Source organism: Staurois parvus, unplaced genomic scaffold (assembly GCF_062004578.1).
Source record: "Staurois parvus isolate SC_StPar_1 unplaced genomic scaffold, SC_StPar_1.0 ptg000527l, whole genome shotgun sequence".
Taxonomy (NCBI): domain Eukaryota; kingdom Metazoa; phylum Chordata; class Amphibia; order Anura; family Ranidae; genus Staurois; species Staurois parvus.
The window spans coordinates 1289533-1311190 of record NW_028318323.1 but is presented as its reverse complement, the minus strand read 5'-3'; the positions used below and the strand labels follow the sequence as shown (position 1 = coordinate 1311190).

At 47.2% G+C, this 21658-nt stretch overlaps 1 protein-coding gene across 3 annotated transcripts in view; it reads right to left on the bottom strand.

The window, feature by feature from the left end:
* Positions 1 to 21658, bottom strand: part of COL15A1 (collagen type XV alpha 1 chain) — a 1471644-nt gene that overhangs the window by 384559 nt on the left and 1065427 nt on the right. The window lies entirely within an intron of this gene.

The following is a 21658-nucleotide window of genomic DNA, read 5'->3' as shown; positions in this document are numbered from 1 at the left end:
ACCTAAGACTTTTTATGGACCATGTTCCTGCCTGTTGCCTGGACCAATACTTTGGCTGTGCTAAACATATATACTATATTGCCAAAAGTATTGGGACAGCCCTCCAAATCATTGGATTTAGGTGTCACAATCACCGCCATGGCCACAGATGTATAAAATCAGGCACCTAGGTATGAAGACTGTTTCTACAAACATTTGTGAAAGAACGGGTCGCTCTCAGGAGCTCAGTGAATTCAAGCGTGGTACTGTGATAGGTTGTCACCTGTGCAATAAGTCCATCCATGAAATTTTCTTGCTACTTAATATTCCACGGTAAACTGTTAGTGGTATTATAACAAAGTGGAAGCAACTGGGAACAACAGCAACTCAGGCACGAAGTGGTAGACTACGTAAAATGACAGACCTGTGTCAGCGAATGCTGAAGCGCACAGTGCTCAGAAGTTGCCAACTGTCTGCAGAGTCAATAGCTAAAGACCTCCAAACTTCTGTGGCCTCAGATTAGCACAACAGTGCATAGAGAGCTTCATGGAATGGGTTTTCATGGCCAAGCAGCTGCATCCAAGCCTTAAGTCACCAAATGCAATGCAAAGCTTCGGATGCAGTGGTGTAAAGCACACTGCCACTGGACTCTAGAGAAGTGGAGACGTGTTCTCTGTCACGCTTCTCTGTCTGGCAATCCAATGGACGTGTCTGTGTTTGGCAGTTGCCAGAAGAACGGTACTTGCTCGACTGTCATGTACCTGATTGGAGACTAAAATGACGAGGTCGGCCTCACTTGTGTCACTAGCCCTGACCCCACGGGAAGTGGAACAGAGGGTGTCTAGGGACCAGGGGGACAGCTCTGCCAGCAGATGTTGTTTGCAGCAATTGCAGTTGGAGACTTTAGAAGACTGATGAACCTCCGATTCAGGATCAGTAGTGATATGCAGAGCTGGTATGGTAGGTCACCAGGTGTGCACCAGAGCAAGGCAGGAAGCAGGGATAGGAGACAGGAGCAATGTCATAGAAATAGCCAGGGTCATCAACGGGCGGACAGCGAGGTACCAAATCAGAAGCAAGCCAAAGTCAGGAGCAGAGCCAAAGTAAGGAACAAGTATCAAGCAGGAGAGTAATCCGAGTCAGGTCAGGAACAAACCAGGTCAGCAACAAGGAAATCACACAGGAACGAGCAGGAAACGGGGAACAGCTGAAGACCAGTCAGCACTCAGTACAGGCAGAGGCACCTTTTAAATAGTCCGTCTGGTGCCAATCTTCACTCTGCGTGTGCACGTGCGTGTGCGTGATCGTGCATTTCCGTGCACATGCACATGTCTTTTCACCAGCTGTCTCATGGGAATTCCCTTACATTGCCCCCCCCTTAGGGGCAGCCTCCGGAAGCCCACTAAAGCTTGTTTTTCAGGATGAAGATGAAGGTAAGCCTGCACTAACTGTGGAGCATGGACATTAGCGGATGGTTCCCAGGAATTATCCTCTGGACCGTAGCCTTTCCATTTGATGAGGAACTGGGTCTGACCACCCCTCCTTCTACAGTCCAGGATGATTCTACTTCATATTCCTCATTACCTTTGACAAGCATTGGAGCAGGAGATTCTGGACCTCGATCCGGAAATAGACTTGGAACTGTTGGTTTTAATAAAGAGACATGAAATACCAGATGGATCTTCATATTCTTTGGTATCATTAATTCAAAAGCTACAGGATTAATCTTTCTTTTGATTGTAAATGATCCCAGGTACCTTGGACCAAGCTTCTTTGAAGGGCAGCTCAATTTCAAGTTTGATGTAGATAGCCAGACCTTATCTCCTGGTTTCATATTCAGATTCCCCCTTCTTTTTCTGTCAAAAAATCTCTTGTTATTTGCCTGAGCCTCCAAAATAGTTTCTCGTAACATTTGACCATTCCTATTGAGGAATCCAGGCTTTCTTGTACCGTCGGGACAGCGGGTTCCCCCGGCATTTCAGGGAGGAAGGAAGATGGTATCCATAATTGGCATAAAAAGGGGACTGTTTGGTAGCAGAGTGGATGGAATTGTTATATGCAAATCCTGCCAATGGAAGGAGAGACACTCAGTCATCCTGTGAGTAAAAAGAGAAACATTGTACATCATAGATATTGTTCAAGGGTCTGGTTTGTCCTCTGTTTGCCCATTCGTTTGTGGATGATACGCAGAAGAAAAGCGAAGTTCGATCTCTAGTGCCTCACACTGAGCTTTCCAGAACTGAGAGGTGAACTGCACTCCCCGATCGGATACGATGTTGCTGGGAATACCATGTAACCTCCCAATCTCTTTAATGAAAGCAGAAGCAGTCTCAGCAGCAGAAGGAGTCCCTCTCAGGGGTATGAAATGGCCATTTTTGACAGACGATCAACCACGACAAAGATGGTGGTGAACCCTTCAGATGGGGGAAGCTCTACAATAAAGTCCAGAGAAATCATACTCCATGGTTTTTCAAGTACTGGAAGGGATTGCAATAGGCCCCAGGTTTTGGCTCTATCACACTTGTTTCGGAGGCATACCAAGCAAGATCTAACGTAATTTTTACAATCTTTCATTAAGTTTGGCCACCAGAAGGAACGGGAGACCAAATTTGAGGTCTTGTGGATCCCGAAGTGACCCGCTAAAGGATGGTCATGGCATCTTTTAAGAATGAGAGCCCTGAGTTGTTCCGGTATATAAATCTGTTCTTTATGCAGATACAGGCCGTCCCTTAGCTGAAGATGCATTTCCAAGGGGGGTGGATTCTCATCAACCTCTTCCTTTATTTGTGATACAAGGTCTGCTTGCAGGAGTAAAAAGTTTTTAGCTGGCATCATTGTGTCAGGCTCAGAAGGTACTATTGGTTCATGATACATGCGTGAGAGTGCATCGGGTTTGCCATTCTTTGATCCTGGATGGTATGTCAAGTGAAACACAAAATGGGAGAAGAAAAGTGCCCATCTTGCCTGCCATGGCCTTAGGCGTTTTGCAGTTCTCAAGTATTCCAGATTTTTGTGATCTGTAAAAATGAGGATAGGGTGTGAAGCTCCCTCCAGCAAGTAGCACCATTTCTCGAGGGCCGCCTTGATGGCAAGCAGCTCCCTGTCTCCTACTTCATAGTTCCTTTCAGGGGAGCTTAACTTTCTAGAGAAGAAGGCAACAGGGTGAAGGAGGGACTTGGGTCCTTATCGTTGAGATAATATACCTCCAACAGCATTTTCAGAAGCATCTACTGCGAGAACATAAGCTAAAGTAGGATCTGGGTGCTTCAGGATAGGAGCAGAGGTGAATAAGGTCTTTAGTTGTTCAAAAGCTGCTTGAGCCTCGGGAGTCCATTTGAAAGAAGCATGTTGCCTGGTTAACTGCGTGACTGGTGCAATGATACCGGAAAAGTTCTTAATAAATTTCCTATAAAAATTAGCAAATCCCACAAAGCACTGTACTGCTTTCCTGTCTCCTGGGATGTGCCACTCTAATACCGAAGTCACTTTTTGAGGATCCATAGCAATGCCATCAGGAGTAATCACAAGTCCAAGGAACTGAATGGTCTGTTTCTCAAATTCATACTTTTGAGCTTTGGCATAGAGGTGATGTTGGTGTAACCTACCCAGTATCTTCTTCACATGGTCCCAGTGTTATTCTATTGAGCTTGAGAAGACTAGGATGTCATCCAAATAGACAATGATAAATAAATCAAGATAGTCCCAGGATATATCATTAACGAAATGTTGGAATGTTTCTGGGGCATTACAAAGGCCAAATGGCATAACCAGGTATTCGAACTGCCCAAAGCGTGTTCGAAAGGCCGTCTTCCATTCATCCCCTTCACAAATTCTGACTAAATTGTATGCACCTCTCAGATCTAGTTTTGAAAAGACACATGCCCCTCGTAGCCTTTGGAACAATTCAGGAATCAGAGGAAGAGGATAATGGTTCTTGACTGTTATCTTATTTAGATCACGATAGTCCACACATGGTCTAAAAATATGATCTTTCTTTTCGACAAAGAAGATGCCAGCTCCCGCTGGTGATGTAGAGGGCCAAATAAACCATTTTCCCAGGCTTTCATCTATGTAATTCCAGAGGACCTCTAGTTCCAATGCGGAGAGATCGTAAATTCGCCCAAAAGGGATCTCAGCATCGGGTAGGAGTTCAATAGGACAATTGTAGGGCCGGTGCGGGGGAAGAGCATTGGCACTCTTTTTGTTGAATACATCCAAGTAATCATGGTAGACAGCAGGGACAAGTTTCATCTCTGAATCAGGATGGATGCTAAGGAGAGAAGTCACTGTGCATGGTTCCTTTGGAATGCAATGGTTCTGACAGTATTCGGAAGAAAAGAGGATTTCCCCGGAGAGCCAGTTAATGGATGGGTTGTGCGCCCTTAGCCAGGGCATGCCGATGATGACCAGAAACATTGGTGAGGTTATGACATCCAGACGTAGAAGTTCCTGATGTCCTAAGGATGAGCGGCAGAAGATTGGCATAGTCTCTTGCATCACTGAGCCAGAACTGATACTAGAGCCATCAGCTAGATGGACCGAAAATCTTTGTTTCTTGGTACAGAGAGGGATATTGTATTGATTAGCAAAGGTAGAATCCATGAAACAGCTAAAGGCAAAAGAGTCTATAATTGCTAAAACAGAAATAGTTCTTCCAGCAAGTTGCAAGTGAAGAAGGAAGGAGAGGTGCGTTTGACTCGTTCCTTGTGGGTGCATCATATGGAACCAGCTAAGAGAGGGCTTAGGAGGTCTCACTGGACATGTCAATACATAGTGACCCCCATCCCCACAGTAGAGGCAGATTTTGGAGTCTTGTCATCGAAGACGTTCAGCAGAGGATAACGGTGGTCTACAAAAGCTTCTACAAGGAGAATTACAAAGCCCCCTTTTGCTGGAGAGTATGTCTGATGCGACAGCAGTGGGTGAGGGGACAGGAGTCTCCATTTCAGAGCAGATGAAGACACCCTTGCTAGTTCTTTCGCTCTGCCTTTCCCGGAGCCGTTGGTCGATTTGAATGGCTAGGTTTATCAGGTCCTCTAGCCTGGTTGGTACCCCAACCCGGGCAAGCTCATCTTTCAAGATGTTAGAGAGACCAACGCAAAACTGATGGCGGAGAGCAGACTCGTTCCATTGAGTGTTAAAACTCCATATACAGAACTCGGTGACATATTCCTCTATAGGCCTTTGGCCTTGCTGTAGCTTGCTAAGCATAGATTCCTCAGTCTGACGACGGAAGGGATCAGCATAAAGTTGTGACATCGCTGAGAAAAAAAAAAAGAGTCCGTAGAAGTCAGAGCCGGTTCATGTTGCTCACGAAGGTGGTGTGCCCAGGATTGGGGTTCATTCTGAAGGAGTGAAATAATGAATCCCACTTTGGGGCTTTGTGATGCAAAGGTTCTTCGTAGCAGAGAAAAATATACGAAAGGTTCGAAACATCCTGTGGTCTCCCTTGAAAAACTCAGATATTGGAACCCAGGGTTCTGGTGAAGTTCCATGAATCATGCTGAGCTCTGTCTGGGTAGTTTTGTCTGAGACTGCAGAGGGACCCATGACTGTTCAGACATCTGACTTGGTTGGTAGTTGGTTTTCCATGTGCTCAAGGTTTTTTTACAAACTCTGCACCATGTAAGACAAGGCAGAGATTGATTGACAGATGTCCCCCATTGCAGATGCCTCCCTTTCAGACTCCATTACTGGCTGACTGGTACTGTCACATACCTGATTGGAGACTGAAATGACGAGGTCGGCCTCACTTGTGTCACTAGCCCTGACCTCACTGGAAGTAGAACAGAGGGTGTCTAGGAACCAGGGGGACAAGAGCACCAGCAGATGTTGTTTGCAGCTCTTGCAGTTGGAGACTTTGGAAGACTGATGAACCTCCGATTCAGGATCAGTAGTGATATGCAGAGCTGGTATTGTAGGTCGCCAGGTGTGCACCAGAGCAAGACAGGAAGCAGGGATGGGAGACAGGAGCAATGTCATAGGAATAGCCAGGGTCATCAACGGGCAGACAGCAAGGTACCAAATCAGAAGAAAGCCAAAGTCAGGAGCAGAGCCGAAGTCAGGAACAAGTATCAAGCAGGAGAGCAATCAGAGTCAGGTCAGGAACAAGCTGAGTCAGCAACAAGGAAAACACACAGGCACGAGCAGGAAACGGGGAACAGCTGAAGACCAGTCAGCACTCAGCACAGGCAGAGGCACCTTTTAAATAGTTCGTCTGTTGCCAATCTTCACCGTGCTTGTGCGTGATCGTGCATTTCTGTGCACATGCACACGTCTATTCACCAGCCATCTCACGGGAATTCCCTTACACTGACTGTATTATGATGTGGAGTTGTTTTTCAGGGGTTGGGCTTGTGCCCTTAGTTCCAGTGAAGGGAACTATTAAGGCATCAGCATACAAGACATTTTATACAATTTCATGCTCCCAACTTTGTGGGAACAGTTTGGGGATGGCCCCTTCCTGTTCCAACATGATTGAGCACCGGTGTACAAAGCAAGGTTGATAAATACATGGACAAGTAAGTTTGGGGTGGAGGAACGTGACTGGCCTGCCCTCAACCCGATAGAACACCTTTGGGATGCATTAGAGCAAAGACAGCGAGCCAGGCCTTCTCATCCGACATCAATGCCTGACCTCACAAATGCAATTTTGGAAGAATAGTCAAACATTCTCATAGACACACTCCTAAACCTTGTGGACAGCCTTCCCATAAGAGTTAAACCTGTTATAGCTGCAAAGGGTGAACCAACTCAATATTGAATCCCACGAACTAAGACTAGGATTCCATTAAAGTTCATGTGCATGTAAAGGAAGGTGTCCCAATACTTTGGCTATATAGTGTATCTGCCTGCTGCCTGTACTGACCCTGGACTATTTATGGACCGTATTCCTGCCTGCTGCCTGGATGATTCCTTTGGTGGTTTCTGACCACATCTCTGCCTGCTTCCTGGACCAATGCTCTCCTCTGCAGACAACTGCTTTACTAAAACCACAGATAATCTTGTATTTATTCTTTGTTCAGCTAGGCTATGAAATGGTCGCACACATGTGATACTCAGCAGTATGGTCGCAATGGTCGCACACATGTGATACTCATGTGATATGTGATACTCAGGAGGAGTAGCAGAATCTATTTAGGTGTGTAATTCTTGGTATGTCCATGATATGTGTTAGAAATATCTTATAAATTGGAAATTTTGTGTAAAAAAAATAGTTTTTCATTTTGTTTCTACATTTTCCAAAAAACGTGTGGGAAAAATTGCATGTTCAAAAGACTCATTTTGCCTTACAGTATATGCTGGGGTGTTTGCTTTCCAAAATGTTGTAATTTAGTAGGTGTTTCCATTGTCTTGATGTTTTAGGGCCTTCAAAAGTGTAATAGGTGTTCAGGAAATTAGATGTGTAATTTATGTCCCTAGTACACATGAAGGTGCTCCTTGGATGCTGGGCCTCTCTATGTGGCTAGGCTGTGAAAAAGTCTCACAGATGTGGTATCACCATACTCAGGAGTAGCAAAGTGTGTTTTGGGGTGTAATTGCAAGCATGCCTATGCCATGTGTGAGACAGTGCCAAAAGTATTGGGATGCCTGCCTTTACAGGCACATGAACTTTAATGGCATCCCAGTCTTAGTTCAATTATTGAGTTGGCTCACTCTTTGCAGCTATAACAGCATCAACATTCAGTGTCTATGGGAATGTTTGACCATTCTTCCAGAAGAGCATATGTGAGGTCAGGCATTGATGTCGGATGAGAAGGCCTGGCTCGCAGTCTCTGCTCTAATTCATCCCAAAAGTATTCTATCAGGATGAGGTCAGGAATCTGTGCAGACCAGTCAAGTTCCTCCACCCCACACTTGCTTAGCCATGTCTTTATGGACCTTGCTTTGTGCACTGGTGCACAGTCATGTTGGAACAGGAAAGGACCATTCCCAAACTGTTCCCACAAAGTTGGGAGCATGACATTTTCCAAAATGTCCTGGTATGCTGCCATTTTAAGAGTCCCCTTCACTGGAACTAAGGGCCCAAGCCCAACCCCTGAAAAACAATCCCACACCACTGTCCCCCCTCCACTAAACTTTACACTTGGCACAGTGCAGTCATGCAAATACCCTTCTCCAGGCAACCACCAATCCCAGACAGATTAATCAGATTGCCAGACAAAGAAGCGTGATTCGTCATTCCAGAGAACACGTCTTCACTGCCTGAAGTCCAGTGACGACATGCTTTACACCACTGCATCCAACACTTTGCTTGCACTTGGTGATGTAAGGCTTGGATACAGCTGTTCGGCCTTGGAAACCCATTCCTGAAGCTCTCTGTGCACTGTTGTTGTGCTAATCTGAAGGCTGCATGACATTTGGAGGTCTTAGCTATTGACTCTGCAGACAGCTGGTGACTTCTGTGCACTGTGTGCTTCTGTTGGAATTCTAGAGTTGTGAAAAAACTCTATTAATATTCTTGTGTCTTTAGGTGATTGTAGGAATAAATCCTTTCTAGATCCAGCTAAGAAAAATCAGTGTGACTTTATTTGATCACACACAAAAGATAATGTTAATACAAAAATAACAATTTTAAATACAAAAAGAAATGTAGGTTAAAATAAAATAAAAATGAGATATAACTTGTTTGTTCCTTGGATGAAAGCAAAATATGTTGTTTCTTTGTGTTAAAGCACGTGTGTCCTTTGTCAGCATGAGCTAAAAAATGGCCACAGTACCCAAGTGTCTTTCAACTTAAAAAGCTTCTTTTGTTTCAAAAATGCGGGCTCATTAACCACTCCCCTTTTCACCTCCCTCTTTAAATTAGGTGTATGTAAGATGAGTTCCTACAAGCTTCAGCCAGGCTAATTAGCATGACTGACAAGAACTCAGGAGGGGGTAACAACTGGAGTCTTGTGTTACATAACAAAATAAACATTACCTAGGACTACTTTAAGAAAATATAAACTTAAAACTATCAATCATTGAGTCTAAAGCTACCTTTCTAAAATTACCAACTCCAGACACAAATAATTCACATCTGTAATTACTCAGCTCAAAACCAGGCATATATCATAACTAGAGATGAGCGAAGAAATGAAAAATTCGATTCCACTGATTCGGCGAATTCGTGGACAATATTCGATTCGAGTCGAATAAATTCGCTGTGAATTTAACTTAAAAAAGGGTGTTTCTAGGCTTCAGAGAGACTTAATATTAGTGCAGAACACTGTACCTTTAATTTAAATGCCCTTGGAGTCTGCTGGGGAAGAGAAATAATACTGTCTGTCAGTATGACATGCAGATGAGTGCCGTCGATCTTAGAATCACTGCACACTTCACTCCTTTGGCCAGTCACGGGGCCAAAACCAGTGTTTGGAGCCACAGTGTGGCGGTGGAGGCAGCAGCAATGGGAGGCCATACAGCAACCTATGACAAAATGGAAACCAGCAGGAGCGTGAGGAGACCTGAAAGTGGCACATGGCAGAGTGGAAGCAATGGGAGGCCGTACAGGGACCCAGGTCACACTGTGGGACCAGCATCAGCGTGAACAGGCGGTACGGGGGCCCATGGCCGATTTGACCTCATTCATCCCATAGTCCTGCCGACTCACGAATAGCGTGGCCTCCTCAAAGGGCCTGAGCAAGCGCAGGTGTCACACATGAGCTGACAATGGCTGACATCTAAGTTACACAGGGAGTACCTTTATCCGCTTTTAACATCAGGAAATCTGTGATGGCCTTTAGCTGTTCGTAAAGGCGGTCTAACATATGTAGGGTTGAATTACACCTTGTTGCAACGTCACAGCATGAGGAGTCGGTACGGGGGCCCATGGCAGATTACATGTCTGGCAGCAGCAATGGGAGGCCCGTAATCTGCCAGCACCCTATGTCAAAAAATTTAACACACCAGCAGTGTGAAGAGACCTGAAAGTGGCACATGGCAGCAGAGTGTGGCGATGGAGACAGCAGCAATGGGAGGCCGTACAGGGACCCATGACAGACTCTAGACTTGGCAGCAGCATGAGGAGGCGGTATATAGGGGCCCATGGCAGATTAGGGGCCTGGCAGCAGCTATGTGAGGCCCGTAATCTGCCTGCACCCTATGTCAAAAAATTAAACACACCAGCAGTGTGAAGAGACCTGAAAGTGGCACATGGCAGCAGAGTGTGGCGATGGAGACAGCAGCAATGGGAGGCCGTACAGGGACCCATGACAGACTCTAGACTTGGCAGCAGCATGAGGAGGCGGTATATAGGGGCCCATGGCAGATTAGGGGCCTGGCAGCAGCTATGTGAGGCCCGTAATCTGCCTGCACCCTATGTCAAAAAATTTAACACACCAGCAGTGTGAAGAGACCTGAAAGTGGCACATGGCAGCAGAGTGTGGCGATGGAGACAGCAGCAATGGGAGGCCGTACAGGGACCCATGACAGACTCTAGACTTGGCAGCAGCATGAGGAGGCGGTATATAGGGGCCCATGGCAGATTAGGGGCCTGGCAGCAGCTATGTGAGGCCCGTAATCTGCCTGCACCCTATGTCAAAAAATTAAACACACCAGCAGTGTGAAGAGACCTGAAAGTGGCACATGGCAGCAGAGTGTGGCGATGGAGACAGCAGCAATGGGAGGCCGTACAGGGACCCATGACAGACTCTAGACTTGGCAGCAGCATGAGGAGGCGGTATATAGGGGCCCATGGCAGATTAGGGGCCTGGCAGCAGCTATGTGAGGCCCGTAATCTGCCTGCACCCTATGTCAAAAAATTTAACACACCAGCAGTGTGAAGAGACCTGAAAGTGGCACATGGCAGCAGAGTGTGGCGATGGAGACAGCAGCAATGGGAGGCCGTACAGGGACCCATGAGAGACTCTGGACTTGGCAGCAGCATGAGGAGGCGGTATATAGGGGCCCATGGCAGATTAGGGGCCTGGCAGCAGCTATGTGAGGCCCGTAATCTGCCTGCACCCTATGTCAAAAAATTAAACACACCAGCAGTGTGAAGAGACCTGAAAGTGGCACATGGCAGCAGAGTGTGGCGATGGAGACAGCAGCAATGGGAGGCCGTACAGGGACCCATGACAGACTCTAGACTTGGCAGCAGCATGAGGAGGCGGTATATAGGGGCCCATGGCAGATTAGGGGCCTGGCAGCAGCTATGTGAGGCCCGTAATCTGCCTGCACCCTATGTCAAAAAATTTAACACACCAGCAGTGTGAAGAGACCTGAAAGTGGCACATGGCAGCAGAGTGTGGCGATGGAGACAGCAGCAATGGGAGGCCGTACAGGGACCCATGAGAGACTCTGGACTTGGCAGCAGCATGAGGAGGCGGTATATAGGGGCCCATGGCAGATTAGGGGCCTGGCGGCAGCTATGTGAGGCCCGTAATCTGCCTGCACCCTATGTCAAAAAATTTAACACACCAGCAGTGTGAAGAGACCTGAAAGTGGCACATGGCAGCAGAGTGTGGCGATGGAGACAGCAGCAATGGGAGGCCGTACAGGGACCCATGACAGACTCTAGACTTGGCAGCAGCATGAGGAGGCGGTATATAGGGGCCCATGGCAGATTAGGGGCCTGGCAGCAGCTATGTGAGGCCCGTAATCTGCCTGCACCCTATGTCAAAAAATTTAACACACCAGCAGTGTGAAGAGACCTGAAAGTGGCACATGGCAGCAGAGTGTGGCGATGGAGACAGCAGCAATGGGAGGCCGTACAGGGACCCATGAGAGACTCTGGACTTGGCAGCAGCATGAGGAGGCGGTATATAGGGGCCCATGGCAGATTAGGGGCCTGGCAGCAGCTATGTGAGGCCCGTAATCTGCCTGCACCCTATGTCAAAAAATTAAACACACCAGCAGTGTGAAGAGACCTGAAAGTGGCACATGGCAGCAGAGTGTGGCGATGGAGACAGCAGCAATGGGAGGCCGTACAGGGACCCATGACAGACTCTAGACTTGGCAGCAGCATGAGGAGGCGGTATATAGGGGCCCATGGCAGATTAGGGGCCTGGCAGCAGCTATGTGAGGCCCGTAATCTGCCTGCACCCTATGTCAAAAAATTTAACACACCAGCAGTGTGAAGAGACCTGAAAGTGGCACATGGCAGCAGAGTGTGGCGATGGAGACAGCAGCAATGGGAGGCCGTACAGGGACCCATGAGAGACTCTGGACTTGGCAGCAGCATGAGGAGGCGGTATATAGGGGCCCATGGCAGATTAGGGGCCTGGCAGCAGCTATGTGAGGCCCGTAATCTGCCTGCACCCTATGTCAAAAAATTTAACACACCAGCAGTGTGAAGAGACCTGAAAGTGGCACATGGCAGCAGAGTGTGGCGATGGAGACAGCAGCAATGGGAGGCCGTACAGGGACCCATGATAGACTCTAGACTTGGCAGCAGCATGAGGAGGCGGTATATAGGGGCCCATGGCAGATTAGGGGCCTGGCAGCAGCTATGTGAGGCCCGTAATCTGCCTGCACCCTATGTCAAAAAATTTAACACACCAGCAGTGTGAAGAGACCTGAAAGTGGCACATGGCAGAGTGTGGCGATGGAGACAGCAGCAATGGGAGGCCGTACAGGGACCTATGACAGACTCTAGACTTGGCAGCAGCATGAGGAGGCGGTATATAGGGGCCCATGGCAGATTAGGGGCCTGGCAGCAGCTATGTGAGGCCCGTAATCTGCCTGCACCCTATGTCAAAAAATTAAACACACCAGCAGTGTGAAGAGACCTGAAAGTGGCACATGGCAGCAGAGTGTGGCGATGGAGACAGCAGCAATGGGAGGCCGTACAGGGACCCATGAGAGACTCTGGACCTAGCAGCAGCATGAGGAGGCGGTATATAGGGGCCTATGGCAGATTAGGGGCCTGGCAGCAGCTATAGGAGGCCCGTAATCTGCCAGCACCCTATGTCAAAAAATTAAACACACCAGCAGTGTGAGGAGACCTGAAAGTGGCACATGTTTGAGGCATGATTCATGGCGGATTTAGTCAGTTGTGTCAGGAACTGGTGGTTTGAAATCCAGACTAATCCACGCCTGATTCATTTTCACAAACGTGAGTCTCTCCACACTTTGGGTGGACAGTCGTGTCCTCCGCGGAGTTACAATACCTCCTGCCGCACTAAACACGCGCTCCGATGCCACGCTACTGGCCGGGCATGACAGCCTTTCAAGGGCAAATTCAGCTAGTTGGGGCCAAAGGTCAAGTTTCGTTGCCCAGTAGTCAAGGGGATTGTCTACCTCGGTTGGCAGGGTGCTGTCCAAGTAGGCCCAAGCCTGTTGTTTGAGCTCCTGCTCCAGGTCCACCTGATGCTGCTGCTGCTGCTGCGGCTGGTTAGTAGTTTCCTCACTGCGCTGGTGAAGAAAGCTACTCATCATCGACTGCAGACTGAGGCAGCCACTGCTGGTGGAGCTGCCACTGCTCCTACCACCCCACCCCTCCCCTGCTGCCATGCCAGCGGAACGCGAGCGCACAGGGCCCACAGTGTCTGAGGATGGACGTTGGCGCACAAAGGCAGAGACCAACTGACTACATAGGTGGTTTTTATAGTACGTAATTTTGGCCTCCCTCTCAGCAGGTGTGAAAAAGGCCACCATTTTGGACCGGTAGCGAGGGTCCAACAAGGTGGACAGCCAAAAGTCATCCCTCTGTCTGATGGTTATTATTCGGCTGTCGCTACGCAAGCAACCGAGCATGCTATGGGCCATTTGTGCCAAGGAATGCGAGGGACTCCCTGCCTCCATCTCCACAGCATACTGCCACGGTGCGTCTGGGTCCTCTGTCTCCTCCTCCTCCTCCTCTACCAGATGCTCCTGCTCCTCCACTCCTGTCCGCTGAGTGGAAAAACCACCCATTTCACTCAATAATTCCTGAGCACAAATGTCCTCCTCTACCTCCTCCTCTTCTTCCTGTCCTGCCCCCACAGGGGTCATGTGGCGTTGAGATCTGTGCGCCACGTCTACCGCACCCTGACCAGCCATTGTTAACAGCATTTGTTCCAGGACGTGCAACAGAGGAATGACGTCGTTCATCCCATAGTCCTGCCGACTCACGAATAGCGTGGCCTCCTCAAAGGGCCTGAGCAAGCGGCAGGTGTCACGCATGAGCTGCCAATGGCTGACATCTAAGTTACACAGGGGAGTACCTTTATCCGCTTGTAACATCAGGAAATCGGTGATGGCCTTTCGCTGCTCGTAAAGGCGGTCTAACATGTGTAGGGTTGAATTCCACCTTGTTGCAACGTCGCAGATCAGGCGATGCTGTGGAATTCCGTTCTGCCGCTGCAGCTCAATGAGGGTGTTCTTTGCGGTGTAGGAATGGCTGAAATGCATGCACAGTTTACGTGACATTTTAAGGATGTCTTGCAGTGGGATGGTGGATTTTAGGAACCGCTTGACAACCAGATTGAACACGTGAGCCATGCATGGCGCATGGCACAACCTTCCTTGACGCAGAGCAGACACCATGTTCTTTCCGTTGTCAGTCAACATGGTTCCGATTTTTAGTTTGCGCGGAGACAGCCATCTGTCGATTTCTCTGTTCATTACACTCAGCAGTTCCTCCCCTGTGTGACTACGTTCGCCAAGGCATACCAGGTGCAGCACAGCGTGACACCGTTGCGCCCTGCACATGTGATATGCCGGTCGGGTAATGGGACTTGGCACGGGGGTGGCGGCTGAGGACACGGCGGAAAAAGAGGTGGTAGAGGCGGACATGCTTGCTGGACCAAGGACGTGCAAACGTGGAGGCAAAAGCGTCGTGACCTGTCCAAGTTGCTGGTGCGGCTGTGCCGGCACCACGTTCACCCAGTGGGCCGTAAATGACATGTACTGTCCCTGACCGTAGTTACAGCTCCACACGTCGGCGCTGCCGTGCACTTTGGCAGAGACCGACATGCTCAAAGACTGGCCCACCATCTCTTCTACATGTGAATGCAGGGCTGGCACTGCCTTTTGGGCAAAGAAATGACGGCTTGGCACTCTCCACCGCGGCGCGGCACAAGCCATCATTTCTCGGAAAGGTGCTGAGTCCACCAGTTGGAAAGGGAGGGACTGCAGCACCAGCAACTTGGACAGGAGGACGTTCAGCTTTTGCACCGTCGGGTGCGTGCTCGCAAACTGTTGTCTCTTGGATACGGATTCCAAGAAAGACTGTTGACGGAATCCGAGAAGAGGAGTAGCAGGAGAAGGAGCATCTGAACGAGCGGAAGATGCCAATGAGCGACAACTCCCCTCAGCAGAGGTGTTGGAGCCTTGACTGGCTGATAGAGGGCGATTGACGACGTCGGGTGACGGAGCAAGTAACGGAGCGGGTGATGGAGCGGGGGCTGGGGCAGGCAGAACCGCCGTATGTTTATCACGGTTTTCCCAGGCCACCGAATGGTGACGCTGCATATGCTGACGCAACGCTGTAGTCCCAACATGGGCCCCCTGGCCACGCTTGCATTTCTGGCCACATAGTCGACATACGGCTACGTTTACTTCCTCGGGCGGCTTGAGGAAAAATTGCCACACCACCGAGTAGGAAACTTTGCCCCCGCTACTCTTCACTGGCTGACTGCTACTTCCTCCGTGCGCACCGGCACCACTACTGGCCGTGGTGGTAGGCTGCAGTGGAGCTGGTGCTCTACTCCGTGGACGTTTGGCTCCACTGACACTGATGCGACCCTGCTGCTGTCTCCTGGGCAACCCACCGACTGTTTTGCTCGCTGCCAAGCTGCCACCCTCTTCTCCTGATGATGCGGAAGAAATTGCCTGATGACGACGAGGCTGCCAAGTGCGATCAACCTCCTCATCATCAAGTAGGGTCTCCGCCTCACTACTAGCCCCCTCGGCTGCGTCTGGGTCAGGAGACAGACCTGTCTCTAGACCGGCTACCGAGCCACTCTCCTCGCCAGTACTTGTTCGCTTGGCTGCTGAAAAGGCCGATGTCTCCCCCCGTTCCTGACCGCCCTCTGTTAGCTCTTCCTCACTGTACAGTGGGGCTGAGCCCACAGCATGCGATACTTCGCTTGGTGAGGGAACAGCAAAGGACAGGGGCAGGTAGAGGACACGTGATTTCAGTGGGCTTGGTCCCGGGCCATGCCAACTAACGGTTGTGTCTGACGTACCCACCGACCGTTGGCTGTAGGTGTCAGAGGTGACCTGGGAAGAGGAAGACGACCGAGCCAACCAATCAATGACGGCAGGGTTGTCGGTGGAGACACGACCGCTGGATGACACCGGGAGCACTGGCCTCTGGCTGCGAATACTGCTGCCTCGACCCCTTCCTCTGCTGCCACGTCTGCTCGCTCCTAAAACATTGCCTCCTCTGCCACTCCTCTGCATGTTGTCTGACATACTATTTAATTCAACGATTAGGTGTCCCTGAGTAACAATTCTCTGGCACTCAGTAACAATTCTGTCTGTCCCTGAGTATGAATTCTGTGGCCCTGAGTAACAATTCTGTGTCTGTGCGAGTAACAATTCTGTGTCTGTGCGAGTAACAATTCTGTGTCTGTGCAAGTAACAATTTTGTGTCTGTGCGAGTAACAATTCTCTGGCACTCAGTAACAATTCTGTCTGTCCCTGAGTAACAATTCTCTGGCACTCAGTAACAATTCTGTCTGTCCCTGAGTAACAATTCTCTGGCACTCAGTAACAATTCTGTCTGTCCCTGAGTATGAATTCTGTGGCCCTGAGTAACAATTCTGTGTCTGTGCGAGTAACAATTCTGTGTCTGTGCAAGTAACAATTTTGTGTCTGTGCGAGTAACAATTCTCTGGCACTCAGTAACAATTCTGTCTGTCCCTGAGTAACAATTCTCTGGCACTCAGTAACAATTCTGTCTGTCCCTGAGTAACAATTCTCTGGCACTCAGTAACAATTCTGTCTGTCCCTGAGTATGAATTCTGTGGCCCTGAGTAACAATTCTGTGTCTGTGCGAGTAACAATTCTGTGTCTGTGCAAGTAACAATTTTGTGTCTGTGCGAGTAACAATTCTCTGGCACTCAGTAACAATTCTGTCTGTCCCTGAGTAACAATTCTCTGGCACTCAGTAACAATTCTGTCTGTCCCTGAGTAACAATTCTCTGGCACTCAGTAACAATTCTGTCTGTCCCTGAGTAACAATTCTCTGGCACTCAGTAACAATTCTGTCTGTCCATGAGTATGAATTCTGTGGCCCTGAGTAACAATTCTGTGTCTGTGCGAGTAACAATTCTGTGTCTGTGCAAGTAACAATTTTGTGTCTGTGCGAGTAACAATTCTCTGGCACTCAGTAACAATTCTGTCTGTCCCTGAGTAACAATTCTCTGGCACTCAGTAACAATCCTGTCTGTCCCTAAGTAACAATTCTCTGGCACTCAGTAACAATTCTGTCTGTCCCTGAGTATGAATTCTGTGGCCCTGAGTAACAATTCTGTGTCTGTGCGAGTAACAATTCTGTGTCTGTGCAAGTAACAATTTTGTGTCTGTGCGAGTAACAATTCTCTGGCACTCAGTAACAATTCTGTCTGTCCCTGAGTAACAATTCTCTGGCACTCAGTAACAATCCTGTCTGTCCCTAAGTAACAATTCTCTGGCACTCAGTAACAATTCTGTCTGTCCCTGAGTATGAATTCTGTGGCCCTGAGTAACAATTCTGTGTCTGTGCGAGTAACAATTCTGTGTCTGTGCAAGTAACAATTTTGTGTCTGTGCGAGTAACAATTCTCTGGCACTCAGTAACAATTCTGTCTGTCCCTGAGTAACAATTCTCTGGCACTCAGTAACAATTCTGTCTGTCCCTAAGTAACAATTCTCTGGCACTCAGTAACAATTCTGTCTGTCCCTGAGTATGAATTCTGTGGCCCTGAGTAACAATTCTGTGTCTGTGCGAGTAACAATTCTGTGTCTGTGCAAGTAACAATTTTGTGTCTGTGCGAGTAACAATTCTCTGGCACTCAGTAACAATTCTGTCTGTCCCTGAGTAACAATTCTCTGGCACTCAGTAACAATTCTGTCTGTCCCTAAGTAACAATTCTCTGGCACTCAGTAACAATTCTGTCTGTCCCTGAGTATGAATTCTGTGGCCCTGAGTAACAATTCTGTGTCTGTGCGAGTAACAATTCTGTGTCTGTGCAAGTAACAATTTTGTGTCTGTGCGAGTAACAATTCTCTGGCACTCAGTAACAATTCTGTCTGTCCCTGAGTAACAATTCTCTGGAACTCAGTAACAATTCTGTCTGTCCCTGAGTAACAATTCTCTGGCACTCAGTAACAATTCTGTCTGTCCCTGAGTATGAATTCTGTGGCCCTGAGTAACAATTCTGTGTCTGTGCGAGTAACAATTCTGTGTCTGTGCAAGTAACAATTTTGTGTCTGTGCGAGTAACAATTCTCTGGCACTCAGTAACAATTCTGTCTGTCCCTGAGTAACAATTCTCTGGCACTCAGTAACAATTCTGTCTGTCCCTGAGTAACAATTCTCTGGCACTCAGTAACAATTCTGTCTGTCCCTGAGTAACAATTCTCTGGCACTCAGTAACAATTCTGTCTGTCCCTGAGTATGAATTCTGTGGCCCTGAGTAACAATTCTGTGTCTGTGCGAGTAACAATTCTGTGTCTGTGCAAGTAACAATTTTGTGTCTGTGCGAGTAACAATTCTCTGGCACTCAGTAACAATTCTGTCTGTCCCTGAGTAACAATTCTCTGGCACTCAGTAACAATTCTGTCTGTCCCTAAGTAACAATTCTCTGGCACTCAGTAACAATTCTGTCTGTCCCTGAGTATGAATTCTGTGGCCCTGAGTAACAATTCTGTGTCTGTGCGAGTAACAATTCTGTGTCTGTGCAAGTAACAATTTTGTGTCTGTGCGAGTAACAATTCTCTGGCACTCAGTAACAATTCTGTCTGTCCCTGAGTAACAATTCTCTGGCACTCAGTAACAATTCTGTCTGTCCCTGAGTAACAATTCTCTGGCACTCAGTAACAATTCTGTCTGTCCCTGAGTATGAATTCTGTGGCCCTGAGTAACAATTCTGTGTCTGTGCGAGTAACAATTCTGTGTCTGTGCAAGTAACAATTTTGTGTCTGTGCGAGTAACAATTCTCTGGCACTCAGTAACAATTCTGTCTGTCCCTGAGTAACAATTCTCTGGCACTCAGTAACAATTCTGTCTGTCCCTGAGTAACAATTCTCTGGCACTCAGTAACAATTCTGTCTGTCCCTGAGTAACAATTCTCTGGCACTCAGTAACAATTCTGTCTGTCCCTGAGTAACAATTCTCTGGCACTCAGTAACAATTCTGTCTGTCCCTGAGTAACAATTCTCTGGCACTCAGTAACAATTCTGTCTGTCCCTGAGTAACAATTCTGTCTGTCCCTGAGTATGAATTCTGTGGCCCTGAGTAAGAATTCTCTGGCACTCAGTAACAATTCTGTCTGTCCCTGAGTAACAATTCTCTGGCACTCAGTAACAATTCTGTCTGTCCCTGAGTAAAAATTCTGTGGCCCTAATAACGTTTCTGTGGCCCTAAGTAACAATTCTCTGGCACTGAGTGAAAATTCTGTCTGTCCCTGAGTATGAATTCTGTGGCCCTAACTAGCGTTTCTTTGTCCCTAAATAACGATTCTGTGGCCCTCATTAACAAGTCTGTGTCCCTGAGTAATGGTTCTCTGTCCCTAAGTAACTTCTCTCTGTCCCCAATTCTCGTTTCTGTGGCCCTAACTCTGTCCCTGTCCCTAGTACAGAGCGGTCTGCCTCTGTTCAATGACTGCAGGCAAATGAAGATTTCCAAAATGGCCGCTATATATACCTCGACCATTACACAGTGCTGGCTGGCTGGCTGCTGATTGGCTGATGCGATCACATGTCGTTGAGGAATGCATTATGGGGCAGCGCGCCTTGTCTGCGCGCCTTCCCCGACATCCCCGCTCCGTCGCCGCACATGTCAGCCGCCATTTTCGGAAAAATTTCGATTCGCGCGTCCGAATTAGGCTGTTTTTCGGATTCGGCACGAATCGAAATTTTTCCGATATTCGACTCGAATTCCACTTCGGATACTTCGATTCGCTCATCTCTAATCATAACTTACTAAAGACCAAATTAAAATTTAGATCTTAAAAATTAATATTACAGCTTCAACATGCACTAACCCTGCCTACCACTTTGTGGCTGAGTTGCTGTTGTTCTCAGTTGCTTCTACTTTGTTGTAATACCGCTAATACAGTTGACTGTGGAATATTTAGTAGCAAGGACATTTCACGGATGGACTTATTGCACAGTTGGCAACCTATCACGGTACCACGCTTGAATTCACTGAGCTTTTGAGAGCGACCCATTCTTTCACAAATGTTTCTAGAAGCAGTCTACCTGCCTAAGTGCTTTAATTTATACAGATATACAAATAATAACAAGACTAATTTATACAAATTTTGAAAACACAATTGTGTGAAATACAATTTTGTAAAAAAAAAATTTGTTCATTTTCTAAAGAATTGTGGGAAAAAATTACAACTTCAAAACTCATCATGCCTATTACTAAATACCTTGGACTGTCTACTTTCCAAAAAAGGGTCATTTGGGGGGTATTTGTACTGTCCTGGCATTTTAGAGTCTTAAGAAATGAGATGAGGCAGCCAGTATATTATTATTATTATTAGGAATAAATAATTTTCAGTGATATATACCATAGATTATAAATATTGGCCTAAATTTATGAGGAAAATTTACTTATTTGCAAAATGTTATAATAAAAACTAAGAGAAACACTTTTTTCCACAATAGTCTATTTTTGCTTATATCGCAAAAAAATAAAAAACCCAGTGGTGATTAAATACCACCAAAAGAAAGCTCTCTGTCCAAAACAAATTATGCAAATTTTGTTTGGATATATTGTTGCACAACTGAGTAATTGTCATTCAAAGTGTGAGAGCACTGAAAGCTGAAAATTGTCCTGGGCAGGAAGGGGGTATATATGCCCGATATTGAAGTGATTAAATGGCCTCTCTCACTCAGCAGTAATCGATGTGCATTTCTTAAATGTGATGCATAATTAAATTTTTAGGCTTTCTTTCTTATATTTTTATCTGGTGATCAAGCCTGTAAGTCTGTTGTTTTTCAAAAGAACAAGCTCTCTTCCAGATGTATCTGTAAACCCTCTTTACAGCAGTTACATCTGGAAGAGAGTTCTTCGATACATTTAGAAGAGAGCTTGTTCTTTTGAAAAACTACAGTCTTACTGGCTGGGTCACCAGATGAAAAAAAGAAGAAACTGCTCACTGTTACTGTGCGTACAGCCTTATGCTGCCATATGTTGGCGTGTTACAAAACTAGTGTCGATACCTTTTGATACCACCTCATAAAGGTGAGCATTCACTTTGCACAGAGGTGGAGCAGGGATATATGGTGATCCTAATACAATGATGGTGGACTGATGAATGTATGAACACAAACGCTATTTTTGAATAGTGGGAATTACTGGACATTGGCACAATGTATTGTATAGAAGACTGATATAGTATTGTTTGATTTATATGTTACAGTTTTTGTTTCACTTGCAGCACAAGGTTTGTGGTATCAGTTTCACATATACGTTCACAGTTGTGGTTATATTTTTGCAGCACTGAGACCTTGGGTACACACAGTAATTGAATAATCTTTGAAGTTTTTCATTTACAGCACTGGGACTTTGGGTCCACGCATTTAGAGTATGAGTGGTAGTGTGTACATAGTTGC